General features: G+C 37.2%; 1 long non-coding RNA gene across 1 annotated transcript; it reads left to right on the top strand.

The window, feature by feature from the left end:
• Positions 1-92: 92 nt before the first annotated feature.
• LOC125752125 (uncharacterized) lies at positions 93-12018 on the top strand. Its single transcript, XR_007413345.1, has 4 exons — positions 93-1258; positions 5007-5044; positions 11134-11225; positions 11438-12018. It is a non-coding gene; the product is annotated as an uncharacterized LOC125752125 (long non-coding RNA).
• The last annotated feature ends 8294 nt before the right edge of the window (positions 12019-20312 follow it).

Below are 20312 nucleotides of genomic sequence, written 5' to 3'. Positions count from 1 at the left end.
CCCCCCCCCCCCCCCCCCCCCCGCCAAATAGCAACACACCTCAAGAGTTCTAAGTAGAGTGTTTAGCAGAGAGGTCTCTGCAACTCCCCTTCCCCCAGAGGTTCTTCCTGTTTTCCTTAATTCAGACTCCCCATGAAAAATAGATTCCCTGGTTTTCAAAGGGATGAAACAGGGGGATCTGATTTGGCAATTCCTGCTCCCTTCTGTCTCCCTGCATTTAAACCTCAGCCCACCGTCAAATACAAGAGACAAAGCTCAGAACATGTCTTGTTCCACTGCCAGCTCCAAGACTCTGATGCCTCAAAGATCCCTCAAAAGTACTCAGTTAGCAGAAATGTAATCTTTCCCCATACCTGGTCTTTCTCTAGTTTTCACCATGTTTGTGAATGGCCCCATCAGCCACCCCACTGCACAAGCCAGAAAACCTGGAATCATTTCTAACACTTTATTCCTTAAAACCAAAGTCAGTGTCAAGGCCTATCTACTTTGCTTCCTGAATATTTGTGCAGTTGTCATCCACCTTTTGTCTCTACAACCACCATCTTCAGTCAAGCAGGCACCGTCTTTTACTAGTCCTGTTCATGTGGGAAGCAAAGGCAGGAGAAAAACTATTAAATTTCCTTATTCTTTACAGCCCCTTGACACGTCCTTAAAATAGGCAGAGTGACCTTCCTCCAGAAACCCAGCTTTCCTCCATGTTAATATTTTGCTAAGGGCAAGAGGTTAAGGCCTGAACCCCAGATTCTGTAAATTATTTAACAATTAAAAATTCCTTTGGAAACTTCCTTTATCTCACATATTGGCAGTCATCCCCCAAGCATATGACCCACCGATACATATCTGAAGGGTTTCATGACTATTTTTACTAAACAGTAATAAATGACCTTTTCTTAACAGTAGCTAGCTCCCTCAAGATCCCGGAAACCCTGCTTCCAAAATTCTTTAAAAACTTACGTTACGCATAACCCCCTCCCAATTTGAAAGTATCTAATGGGCCCCTCCTCAGGACCTTGTTGCAGCTCTTCCTGCCCAGGAGTCCTGTCCCCATGCCTTAATAAAACCACCTTTTTGCACTAAAATCGTCTCAAGAATTCTTTCTTGGCTTTAGGCTTTAAACCCTACCATCATTCCTACATTACTATGGCAACAGCATCTCAACAGTTCTTCCTTCAGCCATGCCTGATTTCCAATTCTTTCCCTACACTGGAGCCTGAATGACCTCTTAAAATACGAATCTGCATCTTCCTAGTGACAAATGGTGTTTAGACTCTTTTCATGGGCTTCTCTGCTATTTGTATATCTTCTTTGGTGAAGTGACTGTTCAAATCTTTTGTCCATTTTTAACTGGGTTGTTTGTCTTAGTGCTACTGAATTATAGAGTCCTCTATATATTCTAGACAAAAAAGCATTTGTTTCCTCATTTTCTTCATTGTTTTGATTGTGATAATGGTTTCGTGGGTGTGTCAAAATTTATCAGGTATATACATTGAATATGTGCAGCCGATTTTATGCTGAATATAGCACAGTCAAGCCATCTTAAAGAATCTAAATCTTATCTTGTTCCTCTCCTGACTTCACATGACTTTCTCCCACCCTCAGGTTAGACGAAATTTCTAACATTTCCTATACCTGGCCTGCCCCTAACATTTATAGGACTCAGACTAAGAATTCAAAGGGAGGTTGACATGCCGTTATGTCTAAACAATAAAAGTTATAGATCCAATGATGCCTGCAGTCTGACCAGCATCCCAGGTAGGACTCATAGCCTAGGCCTGCACCCTTTCCCAACAGGTCATCCTATGGTTCCCTGCAGGCCTGAGCACTAGCACAGATCTGGTGAGGTAGGCAGGCAGATGCTGGTCTGGAATCCCCTAAACTTGGGTCAGGGACTAACTTGGACTTGGTATTATACTGACATGACCAAAGATGCCAGAGGCCACTATGAAAAAGCCTGCAAAGAAACCAACCCAGAGAAAGCAAAGCATATATGGCCAGATCCTTTCGACACCAACTGGGCCTTTGAACCAACTCCCTACAGCTAGCCCCATCTATGACCTTTTCATAAACTCTTTTTTTTTTTTTTTTTTTTTTGCTAAATCTAAATGACTAATCCATTATGCAAACCATCCTATGGTAGAGGTTCTTAGACCAAGTTATTTTGTAACATCAAAATACTCCTATACGTCCCATTTAATAAAACATGTTAAAGTTCATAGAATGTTTAAATATTACTCTAAAATAAAAAAAAAAATATTACTCTAAAATACAAATAAACCATTTCTTTTTCATCGTCCAAGAATGTAAGGTCATTGAAAGCAAGGCCCATGTATTATACATACATATTCACCTTAGCCCCTTATAGATCATAGTGCTGAAATTATTCATCCATACTCATTTATTTCTTCTACTCTTTATATAAGATATAAGCTTCTGATGACATACTAATTTTAACTTGAAGCATATGTTCTGTAATTCTGATTCTTTTCATATCTTATATAAATCATAAAGACCCAGCAATTTGGAGATAAGTTTTTGGTTGTGTATTAATTCAGTGTGAAGCAAGAGAATGTTGCTATACACGTGTCTATAGTAAAAACTTAAGGAAAAGCCACTTGATGATGTTATAACTCTGTAAACTGACACATTTAATGTTACCATTTTTAATTGTTTAAGATGTATTAGATTTATATCTAAGCATGTTTGCTTTCAAATAATAGATTATTTGCTCAGCTTATTGACAGTTTTAATAGAAGAGAAAGTGAAAGAATAGAGAGGAGACTGTGTTGTGCTAAAAATAATTCAACTAATACATATTTTTTCCAATTTTCCTACACTTGTGAGCAATTTATGATTTTGCTATGGCTTTAATAATACAAATGCACCCACAGGCTTTAAGAAGGAAATACTGTGGGATCCCTGGGTGGCGCAGTGGTTTAGCGCCTGCCTTTGGCCCAGGACGCGATCCTGGAGACCCGGGATCGAATCCCACATCGGGCTCTCGGTGCATGGAGCCTGCTTCTCCCTCTGCCTGTGTCTCTGCCTCTCTCTCTCTCTCTCTCTGTGACTATCATAAATAAATATAAATAAATAAATAAATAAATAAATATAAATAAATAAATAAATAAATAAATAAATAAATAAATAAATAAAAAGAAGGAAATACTGTGATAAATTGACCACTCTTTCAGGGCTATTTCCTCTATGTATTAACTAATGACAATAAGGTCTCTCAAGAATCCATTATAAAGATTTTTTTTTTATTAGTGAAACAAAAGGAGCAAAGAAAGAAAAGCTGCTTTGGGGGTCTTGGCAAAATCTCCACGTGGAGTTCAATCTCCTGGCACCTGCTTTATGGAAATTTTTTCTTCTTAAGAAAACAGAAAGAATTAATACATTTTTAACATTGATCTTGATCAAAGTGAGCCAACCATACATAGCTTGACCTGAAATTCTTGGGCCATACATTGACCTTCAATTTTGAAGAGAACACCAAAATGTTTTCCCAAAATGGATTCACCAGTTTAGGCTCCCACAAGTAGATTCACATCTTCCCCAACACTTAGTATTGACAGGGTTTTTTTAAAGTTGGCCTATCCAATGCATATAAAAGGACAATTTTGTCTCGATTTGTGTTTTCCTAATCTCTAATGAGGATGGACATCTCTTCATGTGTTTATTGGTCTATAGTTTCTTCCTCTGTGACATATTTGTTCATCCTCTGCCCAATATCATGTAGGTTGTTTGTGCTTTTCTTATTGCATATTCTTGATCTTAATTGTTTTAGACTACAGTTGTCATGAATATCTTCTACAAATTCGTAGCTTACTTTTTTAAATGCTTTTGATGTAGATTTTGATAGTTCTTACTTTTAATATTGTAAAATTTATTAATATTTTATTTTATGTTCAATGTGTTTTGTCTTATTTAGGAAAATAGCCTACCCCAGGTTCAGAAGACAATTATCTACATTTTCTACCAAGACTTTTAAAGTTTTAACATTTGAGGGTTTAACTTTCAGGACTATATTTTTACATGTCATGAGAAGAAGGGACCCAAAATATACTCCACCTGTGTAATTTTTGAAGTTCCATATATGTGTTAATCTCTGCATCCTATTTGATTCCACTAATCAATTTTATAATCCCTCTACCTAAACTATCTTAATCCCTCTACCTAAACCATCTTAATTATTATAGCTTTGTGACAATCCAGTATCTGGAAGAGTAAGACCCTTCAACTTTTTATTCTTCGTTGGAAATATCCTAACTATTCATGGCCCTTATTTATATATATATATACTAAAATTCTATTAACATCCATTAAAAATTCTCTTTTTTAAATGGAATTGCATCTATTTTGTAGATCAGTTTGGAAGAATTGACACCTTTATGATATTATTTTCCTATTTATGTAAATGATGTATCTATTTATATATATTTATATATATGGCCTTCAATATTGTGTAATGATATTTCATAGCTTTCCCTCTAACAGTTTTGGGTTTTTTTTTTAAAAGATTTTATTTATTTTTTGAGAGAAAGCAAGAGTGAGAGAGAGAGAGAATGCGCATGAGCAGGGGGAAGGGCCAAAGGGAGAGGAGGAAGGAGGCTCACCCCTGAGCAGGGAGCCAGATGCGGGACTCAATCCCAGGGACCCTGAGATCATGCATAACCTGAGCCAAAGGCAGATGCTTAACTGACTGAGCCACCCAGGAGCCCCTCCCTCGAAGTCTTTTGTACATATGTTATATAGATTTATTCTTAGATAACTGGGGCTCCCTGAAACTACTGAAAATAATATCTTCTTCTTAATTGTATTTTTTGGTGATTTGCTGCCATTTTATAAAAATATAGCCAATTTAGGGAAACATCTGATTTGAAGCTTGCGCACTACACTATCTTATTATTTTTAACAACCTATAGTTATTTTTTTCTAAATAAATAATGATAACATATAAAAATAATGCTATTTTAACTTATTCCACTCTGATATAATTTTTCTTATAGTATTGTGCTAAGAAGTTCAACTAAAAGCCAGATATAAGGTAAAAGCATTATTGTCTTATTCTTAATTTTTAAAGGAATGCTTCTAATGTTCATCTATTTACTATGTCATTTCCAGGATTTTTGTAAATCATTTCATTTTATAGTAAAGATGGTCCCTTAAATTCCTGGTTTTCTAACTACTTTTATTATGAATGGGTATGCTGATGGGTAATATGCCCTTCTGCCATCTAATACAGTGTGTCCTTTAAAGCCTAAAATAAAGCAAGAATATCTTTGATCTACCCCACCATCTGTCTCCTGGCTATGGGATGTTAGGTCTGTGCCAATCAGAAACCCAGCAAGACATATTTCCTTGGCTATCACAGACAGGAATATTACATTTTAGATTGTTATAATTCTGTCCCCTTTTCCTGCACTTTCCTTCTCCTTCCTTGACATTAGAGAAGGGTTGGGAATAGCAAGCCTACTGCATCCCGAGAAGTGTGATTTCTGCATACTAGGTGCCATTATCTTGAACAAATACTCTAAAACCACGTAAGCAGTATATGATGAATATGATAGTTTTCCTGCATGTAATACCCAAAAGTGTCAGAGAACTAAGAAGTGAGGACAAAAGAATATTCCAACTCATTTCACACTTGTTTCACAACTGGAAGCTGATCCCATTAAACCTATCCTCCAGCTAAGGCAGCTGGTTCACAGAGCTCTTCCATCTGAGGGGTAAGTTCTACCAGCTACTATCTGGTTAGCAAGACTAGTTTAAAAAAACAAACCCAAACCACTACTCTTAGTGTTTGTAACAAATGCCAAGTCTGTATGATTATTTCTTTCTATTTAAAGAGGAAAACCAGAAGGTAAAAATCAAACGAAGCATGAAATCTGTCGGCATATCTACAAAAGAGTAGAGTCATTATTCTGATGACAGAGAACAAGAGTATATCCTTGAAAAATGATTTATCAAAACAAACAGAATAAAAAAACACAAAAATATTTCTGGCATATCAATAGGTAGCAGTGGCTTCTCTAAGACAGGAGCAAGAAACCTTAAGAGAACAGATTGAAATAAAAAAGGTAGCCTCATGAAAACCACCACGAAAAGACTGAGGTTCAAACAAAGCTGAATGTGATCAAAAGACTTAAGGAAATTAATAACTAAATAGAAGGTATTATATCAACCAAGAAGATAATAATAAATAGAATAATATTGTTTGAAGAGAATGTCCAGAATGCAGGGAGACATTGTGAATGGTGAAGGTGAAATGTTAGATATGAAGAGAATGAAAATGCAACCTAATTATTACAGATATTACTAAGATAGACATCAAAACAAATGGAATAAACAAAATCATAATTGAGGAAAACCTTCTATACCTGACTACACGCATCAGTATTTAGATTAAAATACCACATCACTTGATATAATAAATGAAAATAGAACCCAAACTCTAACTCTAACAATATTTTTTCATCAAATATAATTCAAATAAGTAAATATAAAAATAAGGGGGAAAAACAATAGACATTCAATCTGAGGAAAAGATGCAGAAAATGTTATAAGAGGTATGGCTGACCATAGTCTTCCATTGTAGCATTTACATACCAAATAAATACAGAGTAATGTCACAGAGTGTTTGAAAACTGGGATTCAACTAGGAATTCAACTCTGCTGGGATTCAACTCTGCTTTCATTATATGTGAATGTAGAAGACATGTTCTCTTTGAAAAATCAATCAACAGGCATTCTTATTATACCATTTTCATGTGTTGCTTGTCTGCAGGAAGAGATTATATTAGGCAATGGACTTGAGACTCCAGTTTATAATTTTATTTCTCTTATAAATTAGTAAATTCTGATGGCATACATCCACCTTGACAGCCTAGTTGACTTGCGTCTGCCCCTGGGACAAAATCAAGAATTGCTATCCAAACGTATTTCAGAACCCTCAAGATCAAATCCCAATTTGGAACAATGGCAAACACTTTAAGGAAATGGCTTGCAACTCATAGGAAAGATACATACATTCATCCCTTCTCTAAAGGGAAACTGTTGGGTGTGGGAAAGGAAGATGTGCTCAGGTAAAAAAAAAAAAAAAGCATGTACAAAATATTCATTGTTTTGACTCAATGTCAAGAGTCAGCATGCAGTTTTTATCAAAGGGGTGATGGGACATAAAAGATTGATGTAATGCTTTGGTTCAAGATTTCTTGGGAATCCTTTTGGAGAGGATATTCTTTCTGCTTCTTTGAACATCTCCTTTTCAAAATTTTAATAGATCAGAATTGAGTTAAAATTTATAAATTTTGTCAAGTAAGGATTGAATCATTATCCTATGCAGTCTTTCCATGTAGAGACCATAGGTTTTAGCTTCATTTTTCCAAAAGTGTGACACTTCTTTCAGTAAAATGTTTACTTTCCACATATAGTCTGTGTCCTCAATCTTTTCACTCCTTTCAAGACAGCTTTCAATAGAACAAATAGTAAAAACAAAGACAAAATGAAGCAAAACTCCATAACCCAGGGATTAGCACTTTTAATCTTAAATCTATTCAAATTCAGTACTTAAATAAATTAATATAATAATCTTTGGTTGCCCTATATTAAGATCCTATTATGAGAAGATTTTCTTGTTTTGACTTTGAAAGATTACAGTCCAGGCTCAAAACACAGGGTTTCTTCCACTGACTCTCTGGACACTTTTCCTTAGATAAATTACCTAACCATTTTACCAACTGAATCTTGGTCTAGAAATGATGATGTCACTCTAGATCATCATCATTTATTTCTTAAATGTCCTAGGATTCTTTGGTACTTCTACATTATGTTGATCTGTTTGAAAATTTAACTTCATGGAAACCCTGTCAGAGAAGTTAAAAGATCTTGGACCTATTTATGTTAATAATCACTGTATATAAGCCTCATACACTCACCCAGATAGAATTGGGGGAAGGGAAAAGGAACTAAATAGCTGTGTTTGAGTTTCTCTGGTAAATAAAGCTAACTTTAACCCAGAAATCTCATAAATTTGGTTTCAAAACAAGTTTTATTAAAATTTTGATTATTTACTTAATGAGGAACTATATGCTAATCACCTCAAAAAAGTGAAAACAGTCATTTTTAAGTTATTATAGAGATAGATACATGCTCAACTCACTGTTATCGCTCAAGTATTTATAGCTAAGAAAATATTCCTAGTCATCATCAAGGAAAATGCCCAACAAAGACTCACTTTATTGTTCATATCAGTTTTGAAACAAGTAGTGCATTGAAGAAGCCACATTTACTGACTCATTCCTCAAAAACCTCCGTTTTCTCATTTCTTACATTTTGTGACTTTCATTTTATCCATTTTGGATATAATAACATATAATATATATATAACTATGTATATATAAAATATATAATAGCATTATATGTGACTCAAAATAATATAAAGAAGATATAACAATACATAATAAAACAGTGTAACAAGAGAGTGACTATTTAAATAAAATCAGAATGTCATAACAAATTAAGATATTTATTGTTTTCAAAAAGAGCCACTTAAAAAAGCTAGCTATTCAATTGACCAATTTAATAATTAATGTGAAACTATTTCTCAGCCATATTTTTACAGTTAAAAATAAAATGAATTATACCTAAGAAGCTAAATGTGGCTATAAAAATTAAATGCCAAAAAAATTTTCAATTAACCCAAAAAAAGGCCGATGCAGAGGAAGAAAAGTAACAAAGAACAAATGGGACTGGACAAATAGAAAACAAAGAGTGACATGATAGAATTAAATATATATACAGATCTTTTCCCCCATGTACTTTGTACAAGAATGTTTATTTTAAATATAAAGTCACAATAAATTAAATAAATAAATAAATAGTCACATATGTTAAAAGCAATAGAAAAGATATCATGCAAATACTAATCTAAGAAAGCTGAAGTGATTGTGTTATTATGAGACAAAATAGTAGAACAGGACAAGAAAACTTACTAGGGATAAAGAGGGACATTTTATAAAGATGAAACTTTCAATTATTATTTCTTGCAAAGGGGCCTGAGGAAGTAATGAAACCTAAAATGATGAAAATATACTCCATCTTAGTCTGTTGGATACTGGGGTATATACATTTGAGAAAATTATCAAACTGTACACTTTAATGGGTACATTTGCTGCATTTGAATTATATCTGAATAAAGTTAAAAAAAAAGGGCTCCTGAGTCAGTTAAGGGTCCAGCTCTTGATTTCAGCTCACGTCATGTTCTCAGGGTCATGATACTGAGGCCCATGTTGGGCTCCAAGCTCAGCAGCAAGTCTGCTTGAAATTCTCTCTCTCCCTTTGCCCCTCCTTCCACCCTCTACAAGTGCTCCCCCCATAAATAAATAAATAAATAAATAAATAAATAAATAAATAAATAAATCTTTTTTTTTTTTTAGATAAATCTTTTTTAAAAATGCTTAAAAAAGAGAAAGAAAAAATTGACATCTGTCCAATGAACCATAACTGGGCTAGACGTAGTGTCATTGCACAATGATTCAGATCATGTGCTCTTTGGCCAGACTGTCAGAGGCAAAGTCCTGCCTCTACTCCTTACTATACAGAAAATTAACTAAATCAGTTAATTGCTCTGTGCTTCAGTTTCTCTTTAAAATGAGCAGAGTCATAGTTAAATGGTCCTTGTAAGGATTAAATGAATTAATACAAAATAAAGTGCTTAGGACATACTCAATGGATGTTAGCTATTATCATAGCCTGTATTCTCTGCTTACCCTGGATCAACAGTGGATGCTTCTGGCCACGTGTGACATTATTTTAACACATTGAAAGGAGAAAAATAGGAAGAGAGAAGAAAGAAAAATAGCCCTTTGTTTGAAATCATTTTTTGACCTAGGGATGAACTAGAATTAATTTGCATGTCTAGATTTTTAGCTTGAGCAATGCCAAACCTCTTCCTATAATTTGATTTGCATAGTTGGCAGACACCCTGTGGGGAAAGATGGCAGCTAAATACAATTTGGAATTGTTGCCAAGAATTCTGGTTACTTGATTTGGAGATTTTTTTAGGAAGAACTTCTGGACTCTGTCCTGTTACACTATATGAATAGGATGAGCTTAATTAATATGTTTGAATGAATGAGTGAATGGAAAGGTGTAAGACTCATTCGGAGTATGTGATGCTAATGGCCCTGCTTCAGAACTTTATAAAGGAAAAACCCAAGTAGAAAACAAAATATGATGTTGGTCCCAAGGGAGCTTAAGAAACTTCTCAAAGTACCATGAGCTCTACCATTTGTAAGATTTAGAAGCAGTCCTGTTCATTGCTGTCCTGTTGAGCAATGGTCTCAAAATATTTTTTACTTTTCACCCCATCATTAAAAAATGTTTGTCTTTCTCATATATAATTTATTAATTTATTCATAATTGATGCCATGCTAATATAGGATTTTACATAAAAATTTGAACTGAAGAGAAGGGGATGAAACAAAATAAATAGCATTTTTGTATACTGTCTTGATAATTGTAGATGGCTTCATATTACCATTAGCTACTATTTTGAGGCCAAATATACGCTCAAGGGTGAGGGTCCTCTTCAGTAATAATGAATATAAATTCACATTTCAAGTGGTCTGCTTGCAGTTGTGAACTTTTCAAGCCAAGTTTTTTGTTAAAATAATTTACGTGCTCCCAATTCATATCTTAGACTGTGGCTTAGAAAAACTTGCATGAGGAATAGAACACATTATCAGCACTCATTTCTTTTGTTATAATGTTGTACATTATTATCATTGTCTTAAATCTTCAGTATTTTTGTAGACACTTTCCCAATCATTTTGTAATGTTTAGTTTAAATAAAACTAGATACTATTGTTTGAGAATCCACTTAAGTGGGTCCACATTCAAGCCAGTAATTTACAGTAATCTGAGATGCAATGAAAAATGGTACTACCACTAGACTACCACATGCACCCTTCCCTCAGGACATCTCATGACAAGTGACTGACATTATACCCGTGTGAAGGGCCCGTATCAATCCACATATAAAGAAGTAAAGATTCATGCAAATCTCATTTTATATAAAATGAAATATAAATAAGAGTACTAATAATTTTTTCTGGAATCTTAATCATCTTGCAGACTCACTGGGATTCACATACCTTCCTTGAGGGACCAATTGGGAAAGAGAGTCCACAAGTCACATAAAGAGAGAGAACCCTCAAAGAGAGCAGGTATGAATTTGTAGTCTAGAACTAGAAATAATAATAACTTATGTCTTTCTTTTCCTATAGCTGAACTTGATTACTAACTCAACTTCCCGTTTTTACCTAAGTGCAGAAAACTTTGTAGTCTTCTCCAAATTCATTAGAATCTGTGATTATTAAGGCATTTTAGGTCTACACTAAGCCAGTTCAAGGATTCCCTCTTCTACTTTCCCTATGAGGTTTCACCCAAGATCCGAAGAGAAGACGGGATGGAATGGATGTGCCAGAGGATAGGGGCGAGGAAGGAAGTGGCATGAAGGTGGTATCACAGGGTCTTGGTCTCAGTCGTCTTTGGACATTGGCACTCATCCCCCCTGCATCTGGTGCTGATGCTCCCTGTCCCACATGAGAGCAAGGGCAGTGTCCAGAAAGAGTACAAGACTTTTGGCTGGAGCCACTGCTTGAAGCTAGACTTCGAGGCACCTATTGTCACCACTGATGAACAGGGAAGGGGAAAGCCAAAAAAAGAAAAAAAACTAACACTTTTCAGTTGAAAAAGGCTGAACTTTTGAATTCTTTGAAGGTCTCTGGGAGAAATAAGAAAAGTGGTAGAGTCCCTGGGGAGAAGCCCTTGAGAGGGTAGACGCATCTGAGAACTACAGTGCAGTGAAGGAATGGCCTTGGTGGGGGGGTAGTTCTCTCGCTGAAATAGAAGGCAGGGCATGTGGACACTGAGGCAGGGAATCCAGTGGGTTGGATGGGAGAAGATGAGAAGACACTTGCATGATTTTCCTCTGAGAAAGAGGATGTATTCATCAATTAAGACTGAACCTTGAGTGAATTGAGATTATCAGGGTTTGATGCGCTTTGTGGAATTCCTGTTTGAAGCTATGTTTGAATTTAGAAAAGTGAAGTTGCTTTTCTTATGCACCTGAGTCTTGTTATGTATGCACCCATGATACGTATTGCCAAATACATGCAGGACAGAACCAGATCCTCTTGAGGTGGGAGATGGAATGAATGGGTGGGTAAGAATGAGGCCACCTCCAAGTCAAACTAATTTTGGATAAACCTCTGAGTGTGAACAAGTTACTGAATCCTTCAAATGTTCTAGGAAGGTGTATGGGAATCTATGCAAGGAAAGAAACAAGAGGCAACAGTCTTCTGAATTGCTACAGAAATTCAATCTTCTAAAGCCCTGGAAAATACCTAGGAAAGAGTGAACATTATATTAGAGCCCATTACTCTATATTAGAGCCAAACCTATCTATGAAAGCATAGCAAGACACAGAGCTCCAGGTACCTTGCAGATGTGCCATCAAGCAGTAGCTTGGGGGTAGGTGTCAGGAGACAGACCTGGCTCGGGGAGAGGAGTTTGGACTCCCCTGTAAAGCCAGAGAGAACCACTTAGTCCCAGAGAAAGAACTGTCATGGGACACCTGCTAAGGATTTATTTGTCCGGAGGAGGCACTTCTCTTTTTCTTTGCCGTTAGGAAAAGCAAAAATGGCATTTTGTTCTTAGCTCACACTCAGAAACCATAGCTATAAACAACAAAGACACAAAGACCACACAGGCTTAGGAAGGAGACTCAACAAATCAGAGAGGGACCCCTGACCCTATGCCGCCGAAGCTCGAAGCTCGACCAACGTTTTCTGGACCTGAACACTGGTGGCAAAGACTAGCCTGTCCCCGCGTGGAGGGAGTGGAGGGGGCGAGAACCCTGCTGGGGAGACTGGAGGCCTCGTGAACTCTGAGTGCCCTAGAGGCTTGGTTTACTGGAAGGGAGAGACACTAATCCAGCTCAGACCTACTGTCCTGGTGCAATTAGAGCCGGTGTCCCCTTTCACTTTCAAAAGTGTCTGAGGCTTAAGCAAAGTGTACAAAGCACCCTCGCTATCAGCAGAGCCAGCTCTTCACTTCTGAGCTGATTCATGAAGGACAACTTCAGCCTGTGTCATGATCACTGTCCTCCGAGGAGGCCAAAGGGGGACGGGAGTGGCTGAGGCTGGCACTGGAAGGAGGAAATTCCCCTTTAAAGTGCCTGGCAAGGAAGTTGCTCACGGAGGGAAGCCACTATTTGGGCTTAACCGTGGAGGCCGGGGAGGAAATGTCAGCCAGAATGCCCATGGGATTCATTGCCTGATGAGGAAGTCACTCCTCTTGTGAAATAGCTCTTGTATGGAAAAACCATGTCCCCATTTTTTTTTTTTTTTTTTTTTTTGAGACTGCAGACAGGGACAAACCCACCTCAATGAGAAGTCAATTTTCTTTCTCAGAACACAGAGTTCCTAGAACAAAATAGAGTATTTTGAAAAGTAGATCATCAACTCCTTAGCCTTTCTCCCAATCGAATGAGTAAATCACCTTGCTAGTTCAGCCAAGTCACAGGAGAGGAGATTTTTCCACAGAGAGAAGCAGGGAATGGGGGTGTAGTGGAAAGACCTGGGGTGGGCAGTAGATATTTAGTTATAGAAGTCAAAGAATTTGGGTTTGGAGACAGAGGTGTAAACAACAGCCAGTCTTCCCTGGATTTCAGATTCTATAAGGCCCTTAGGAGATAAAGATGACCTGAGCAGAGGCAGAGGGATGAGAGAGAGAGAGAGAGAGAGAGAGAGAGAGAGAGAGAGAGAGAGAGAGAGAATGGGAGCTGAGCAGGGAAGCCAGAGAGCTTGGGAGCCAGGGAGTCACTGGGGAGGCCCAGCTCCCTTTCCCCACGGCTGAGACTTGAGGTGTAGCACAGAACGAAATCCTGTCCATATTTGGAAGGATCTGAAGACAGAGTTTTTGCCTCAGTTCTCAGGTGGAGGAGAGGAGAGGGCAAGCTTCGTTAGGGTCCTTCTGACGCAGAAGCAGAGCGGAGTGTTAAAATAGAGTAGCCATTTGCATTATCTAAGTAGGTGTGTCTGACACAGAACTTTCCTGAGCTAAATATGCTGAGTTGAGGTGTGATAGCTAAGTGTGAAATAGCGAAGTGTGAAAGGAAACCAGAAAGGCCTGTAGCCAAGATGTGGTAGTTACCTGAGTGGAAACCTTAGAGGAACAGGACTTCTCAGCAAGGGTACTGCCATCCGTTGTGATGAAAACTGGGGACAAGAGGTATCTCACCATGCTACGCTCCCATGGGAACCCCCCCCACCCCCTTCATCACCTGGAAAGCATGGCTACCAGCAAGGATGAAGGTGGAGGTCATAATAGTAGTAGCCAAGATATGGAGCTTTCTACAGACCAGCCACTATTTGATATAGTTTTTTTTATATGACATATTTAATTCTCACAAACAATCCTATGATGTAGGAACCATTATGAAACCCACTTTGCAGATGAAGAAGGCACACAGATGTCAAAAATAAAAATCCTCCATTAATTTAAATTAAGTAGAATTGACTGACATCAGTTTTAGGATACCTTGTAGACTAGACTGCTCAGAAAAATCATATATATGTGTGTGGACACATGTATGATATAATTGCATTTTCACACAAAGCTTTAAGCCCACTGAGAAGATGTGTGGTGTGAATTTTTAATTATGAGGTATTATATATAACAGATAATGGCAAATCAAAGTAATAGTATAGTTGGCACCAAAAAAAAAAAAAAAAAAACCACAAAACAAACAAAATCCCAAACCAGAAAAAGGATAAAGGCCACCATGTTTCCTCTTCAGCATAAACCTCATCTTTCATTATTTCCTTATTCTCTCATTTATCAGCCACTTTGTGACTTCATTTTTCTCTCCTTATGGGCCTTGTCCTAGACTAAATCATTTCAATGCTGTTTTTATCAACACCTTAAATTTCTGTCAAACACCCAGATTTAAACCAAGCTTCTTTTCTGTGTTCATCCTCCCAAAGTAAAAGTAAAAACAGAGGCCCACATATTGTCAAATTTAGGTTCTACGATTTCATGAGGGTGACAGTTGGCAAAATATCAAAAAGAAAAGAATTTAGTTATTATTAGATATGTTTGCACCGTTAATGAGCTACCAACATATGAATGAGTAACAAACACAAGCACAATTTATGAATTATTATATACTTATTCCATAAACCTATTTTCTTGCCTTCATTTAAGCAAAATACAGGTTGTAGTAACCAAGACTTTTCACCTATTTTGTGTTCCATCGGAAGCAATTATTCTAAAGGATTAAAAGAAAATATGTAATTATATTCAGTATGTACAAAGCTTGAACAGTTTCACTAAAAAGTACATCAAAAAGCAAAAATTACAATATTTCTGTTTTCAAGCACTTGTCTTCTGAAATGTCCAACATTATCTGTTAAAAGTATAAAACCCATGCCAAAAAACTAATGCACATTAAACATAATTAACTAATGTTAAACATCTTAAGTTTTAGAATTCATATAAATCTTTTTTTATAAGTCTCAATATTCTTTATATATATATATATTTTTTTAATTGAAGTTTGGTTTGCCAACATATGGTATACATAAATCTTGCTACGTCTGTCAATAACGTTTAAACCAATCAGAAATCTAGCATTCGGTTTCCATCTAATTGAGTTGGCACCACGATGTGTGTTGTATCTAAAAGTCCTATAAATCACCTACTACTATCAACCTTAAAAATAAAACAGCCAGTTACTTTACCAGCAAAGTGAGTTCATTAGGGACTAAGGAATCGCAATTTGGGACCTGCAAATTATGGTGAACTGTGCAAGCCCAGAGAACAAGGGAGAGGATCTTCCTTTTACAGAGGAAAAGAAGGGGGGTTAGGAGGGGCTGTTTGGCACGAGACAGACAAGTGTTCAAGATTGTGGCAACTTGTTGGCTGAAACGCAGCAGTTCCTCATTGGCGGGGTTGTTGCTGGGCAAGGCGCGGAATTTCCCTTCCTCCTCCTGGGGTAGTAAACTAAGCTGCTTTCTGTTGGGTAAATAACTGCAACAAGGGGCCCGTGGGTGAACGCTCTCCATTCAGAGCTTCCCAATCCCGTATCAAATGAGGCTCCTCCACACATTTCCACAAGGCTATGAAATACTCCTCCACCACGTGCAAGTGTGGTGAATGCTGTTACAATTCATGGTTAAGCCTAGAACCACAAATCGCAGCATGAAACGAAGCAATAGTACTGTCTGGGATCATGGGAAATGATAGTTTTTGTCATGCAACCATCTACTGCATGCTTGCTAACCTGTGAGAAAAAAAATTTGACCAGTCACTTGGGTTTTTTTTCTCTTGGCTTAAATGTTTCTCCTGCTCAAATCTTCCCTTGCCCTGGAAGCTTCGTTGGTCTCTGACGGTAGCAAGGAAAGAGCCCACAAACATTCATGGCTGCTGGGCAGAGCTGCCCTTCATTTCAAGTCCTTCATTTCCTATATGCTCTAGGGGATGATACACATCAAGTCCTTCATTTCCTGTACGCTTTAGGGGATGGTACACATAAAGAATGATTCCCTGGGTCTTCTGTGGTGTTAGTCATGAGAGAGGATATGTGGGGTTATAAGTCATGCTACTGCATTTAGGAGCACCAGGTCCCTAAAGACAGACATGTATTTCTTTTTCCTAACTAATACGGAAATGTTCCCTCGCACACCAGTACAAAGAGAATACTAATCATCACTTAGCTTCCACTGTTACCACCATGGTCATGTGTTCTTTAAAAAATGTGTGCAGTATCACAAAATATTTCTAACACTCAGGAAAATAAGGTGTTTGCCTCTTTGTTCTTGCCACAGTGGGGAAAACCCGTATCAGTCATCGCCCATCCAGGTGTCTCCTTTCTAGAAGCTGAAAGGCTCAGGGTAGGAGCTTATCTCCACTCAGACTGACCAAAGTATCCCAGAAATTATTTGCTGGAACTAATGGGGAACACCAGTCTCTTTCCCTGGTGCGATGTTTAAGGTGCAAGTTAGGAGTCTGGGGTTGTTGGTGGCTTTCTTGTCAGTCACGTGTTTAGTCCTAGTGTGAAAAATCAAGGGAGACAGAGGCAAGGAGGCAATGTACCATTGATACATCAGACACTAAGGGCTAAGAAATATAGACAGAGAACAACAGCATCATTGAAGGCCCTGGATCTCTTGTTTCAGAAGTTACACTTTGGGACATGAGTCAATAAATTCTTTTTTTTTCCTAAGATTTTATTTATTTATTCATGAAAGACACAAAGAGAGAGGCAGACACAGGCAGAGGGAGAAGCAGGGCTCCCTGCAGGGAGCCTAATGTGGGAGTCGATCCCAGGACCCCGGGATCAAGACCTGAGCCAAAGGCAGATGCTCAATCACTGAGCCACCCAGGTGCCCAATAAATTCTTTTTGCTTAAATTCAAACTGAGTGCCTGCCTCTTGCAGTCAAAGAGCATTATGAGTAATTTAAGTTAATCTACAATAACTGTGCGTTGAAGATCCTCCCCCAGCTAGTTTAGTATTGAATATCTGGGGATGCCGGAGTGGCTTTATCTTTATGAAAAATAAAAATGGAAAACTTGTGAAAATCCATGTTTGCTTACCAATCTCTGTGAGCATTAGCATATATGTAAGAAATAGTAAAATAGAGTTAAAGTGGAGATTTTTCTCTTTTTAAAAAACATACTTGACTAGAAATAGCAAATTTAGAATAACGAATCATTAAGTTTTAAAATCCTGATAATCAAGTTGCCTAAGAAACCATGTTATCCCAATGATCAAGTTGGATTACTTCATCACTAAAAAGCCATAGAAAAAAATAGTAATTCGACTAAAGTGTTTCATAACAGTATATTGAAAATCAAGATTAAATCTTTTGGGCAGCCTAGGTGGCTCAGCGGTTTAGCACCGCCTTTGGCCCAAGGCGTGATCCTGGAGTCCTGGGATCGAGTCCCATGTCGGGCTCCCTGCATGGAGCCTGCTTTTCCCTCTGCCTGTGTCTCTGCCTCTCTCTCTCTCTCTCAGTCTGTGTCTCTCATGAATAAATAAATAAAAAGCTTTTTTTTAAAAAAAGATTTAAATCTTTTCACTACTTTAAAGGTATTAAGAACCACCATAAGCAAACGGTGTTATAAAAGCATTATAAAAGGCATCTTTTAAAAGAGATGGTCATTCTCACCAAATATTAAAAACTATGATCAAGCTTAAGCTTGGTGTATCTTAATTACTGGACATGTTTTATTCTGAATATATTCTCAAAAACTGTAAGATATTATGAAATGTATAGCTATTATAGATAATATAGGTGCATTTTTTTCTTATCAGCGGTAGTTTTGTTTTATTATGTGTAGCTCAAAAAATAGAAAAGGTATTTTCTTAGTTAAAAAACATGTTCCTAAAAAAAAATACTTTGCTTACTACCATTCATACTTCTTAGAGATTAAGTAGTTTAACTATGTTATTACAGATTTATTGCAAAATATGAAAATAGAAAAATCTCTTAAGAATCTTTTATGAAAAATACACAATGTGGTTAAATAATTCAGTTGGGTAGTGATACATGTCAGTACTTTTGCAAATAACTAAGTTTGTTTGACTTAAGCATAAGCTTGCAATTGGTTAGGTTTTGAAAACTGTATAGCTAAGAATTTTAGAGGCCTGTGGGTGTTCCCCAAATTTTTTAAAAAATTAATTTACCTGTGGAAAACACACCTGAAATAAATTCTCAACTTTGATAGAATTTTATGTTCAAATTTTCTTTTTTTTTTAAGATTTTATTTATTTGACAGAGAGAAAGCACAAGTAGGGGGAGCGGTAGGCAGAGGGAGAGGGAGATGGAGAAGCAGACACTCCTCTGAGCAGGGAGCCAGATGTGGGGCTCAATACCAGGACCCTGGGACTATGACCTGACCTAAAGGCAGATGCTTAACCAATTGAGCCACCCAGGTGCCCCTATATTCAAATTCTCAAAATAAGATATAGAATTTATTACACAATGATGATAAAATATACCCTTTTAACAACATTGATGAGTTTTTTAGATTTTTGTTGCTTTTTTGTCTTATATACAAATATAAATTTTATATACAGATTTAAACGTATGCATACATATATACATACATACATCTGTGTGTGTGTGCATTAATATTCTTCTCATAAAATGAGGTACTGAACCAAAACAGCTTAAAAGTCAACAGTCTTTACTAAAAGGACCATGTAAGAACATTTAATTCATCATGGTTCCCAAACTAAGATTGCTAGATCCACTTTATGGTGTTATTAAAAGCTAAAGCATGTTAAGGACTACTTAATATTTCATCAATACATCATCCAATTTCTTATTAAAATGTCTGCGCCACTGTACATTTCCACCAGCATGAGAGACACAATAACTTATTAAGATTAAACTCTTAACATAAACTAGGAACTGTGCTGAGCACATTAAGCTCATTTAAATCATCATTAATCACTCTAGGAAATAGATGCTATTGTTTTTCTCTATGAGTTGTAGGGAAGTGGAGACTTGCCCAGGGCCGGCAATCTCAGAGGGCAACAGCAGCTGCCTCGGGTCCTTCTGCCTCAGACCCACGGTCTTCACCACCATGCCATATTGCCTTATTTTGGTTAATTCAATAGTCAAAAAAATAAAAAATAAAAACATGTATTTTATTCATGTTCTTTTACTATTTTTTCAAACATTTTTTTCCTTCTTTGTGAACTATTTTCTGGTGTGGATGTGGGAAGCAAAGGCAGGAGAAATTATGAAATTTCCTTACTACATACAGCCCATTGACGCATCCTTGAAACAGGTAGAGTGACATTCCTCTAGCGACTCAACTCCCTGGATGTGTCTGACACTTTGCTAAGGGCAGAAGACAATCTTAGCCTGACCCCCAGGAGCCGGTAAGTCTACTTTAATATATAAAAATTCCTTTGGGAACTTTTGTCTCTATTCCCCAAGATACATGTTGGCAGTCATCCCCCAACTATATGACCCACCTGCATACATCAAAACAGTCTCGTTGAGTAAAGGCCAAGTAGGGCTAGGTAGGAAGAGATAGTTAGGGGGCCGGCCACATGATCAGAAATCCCAGAAATGCTGAGGCCTAATGAAACCAGAGATAAGGGAACAAATCAGATGACCCTGCCCTGGGTGTCAGAGGTGGGGTCTTTTTATGGCAGTTACATTGTGACCAACAAAGAATAACCAGACCCCAAAGACACCATTTAAGATGTTATCACCACTCCTTACTC

This window comes from Canis lupus, chromosome 1 (assembly GCF_003254725.2).
Source record: "Canis lupus dingo isolate Sandy chromosome 1, ASM325472v2, whole genome shotgun sequence".
NCBI lineage: Eukaryota > Metazoa > Chordata > Mammalia > Carnivora > Canidae > Canis > Canis lupus.
This window is presented reverse-complemented; position numbering and strand designations above follow the sequence as displayed.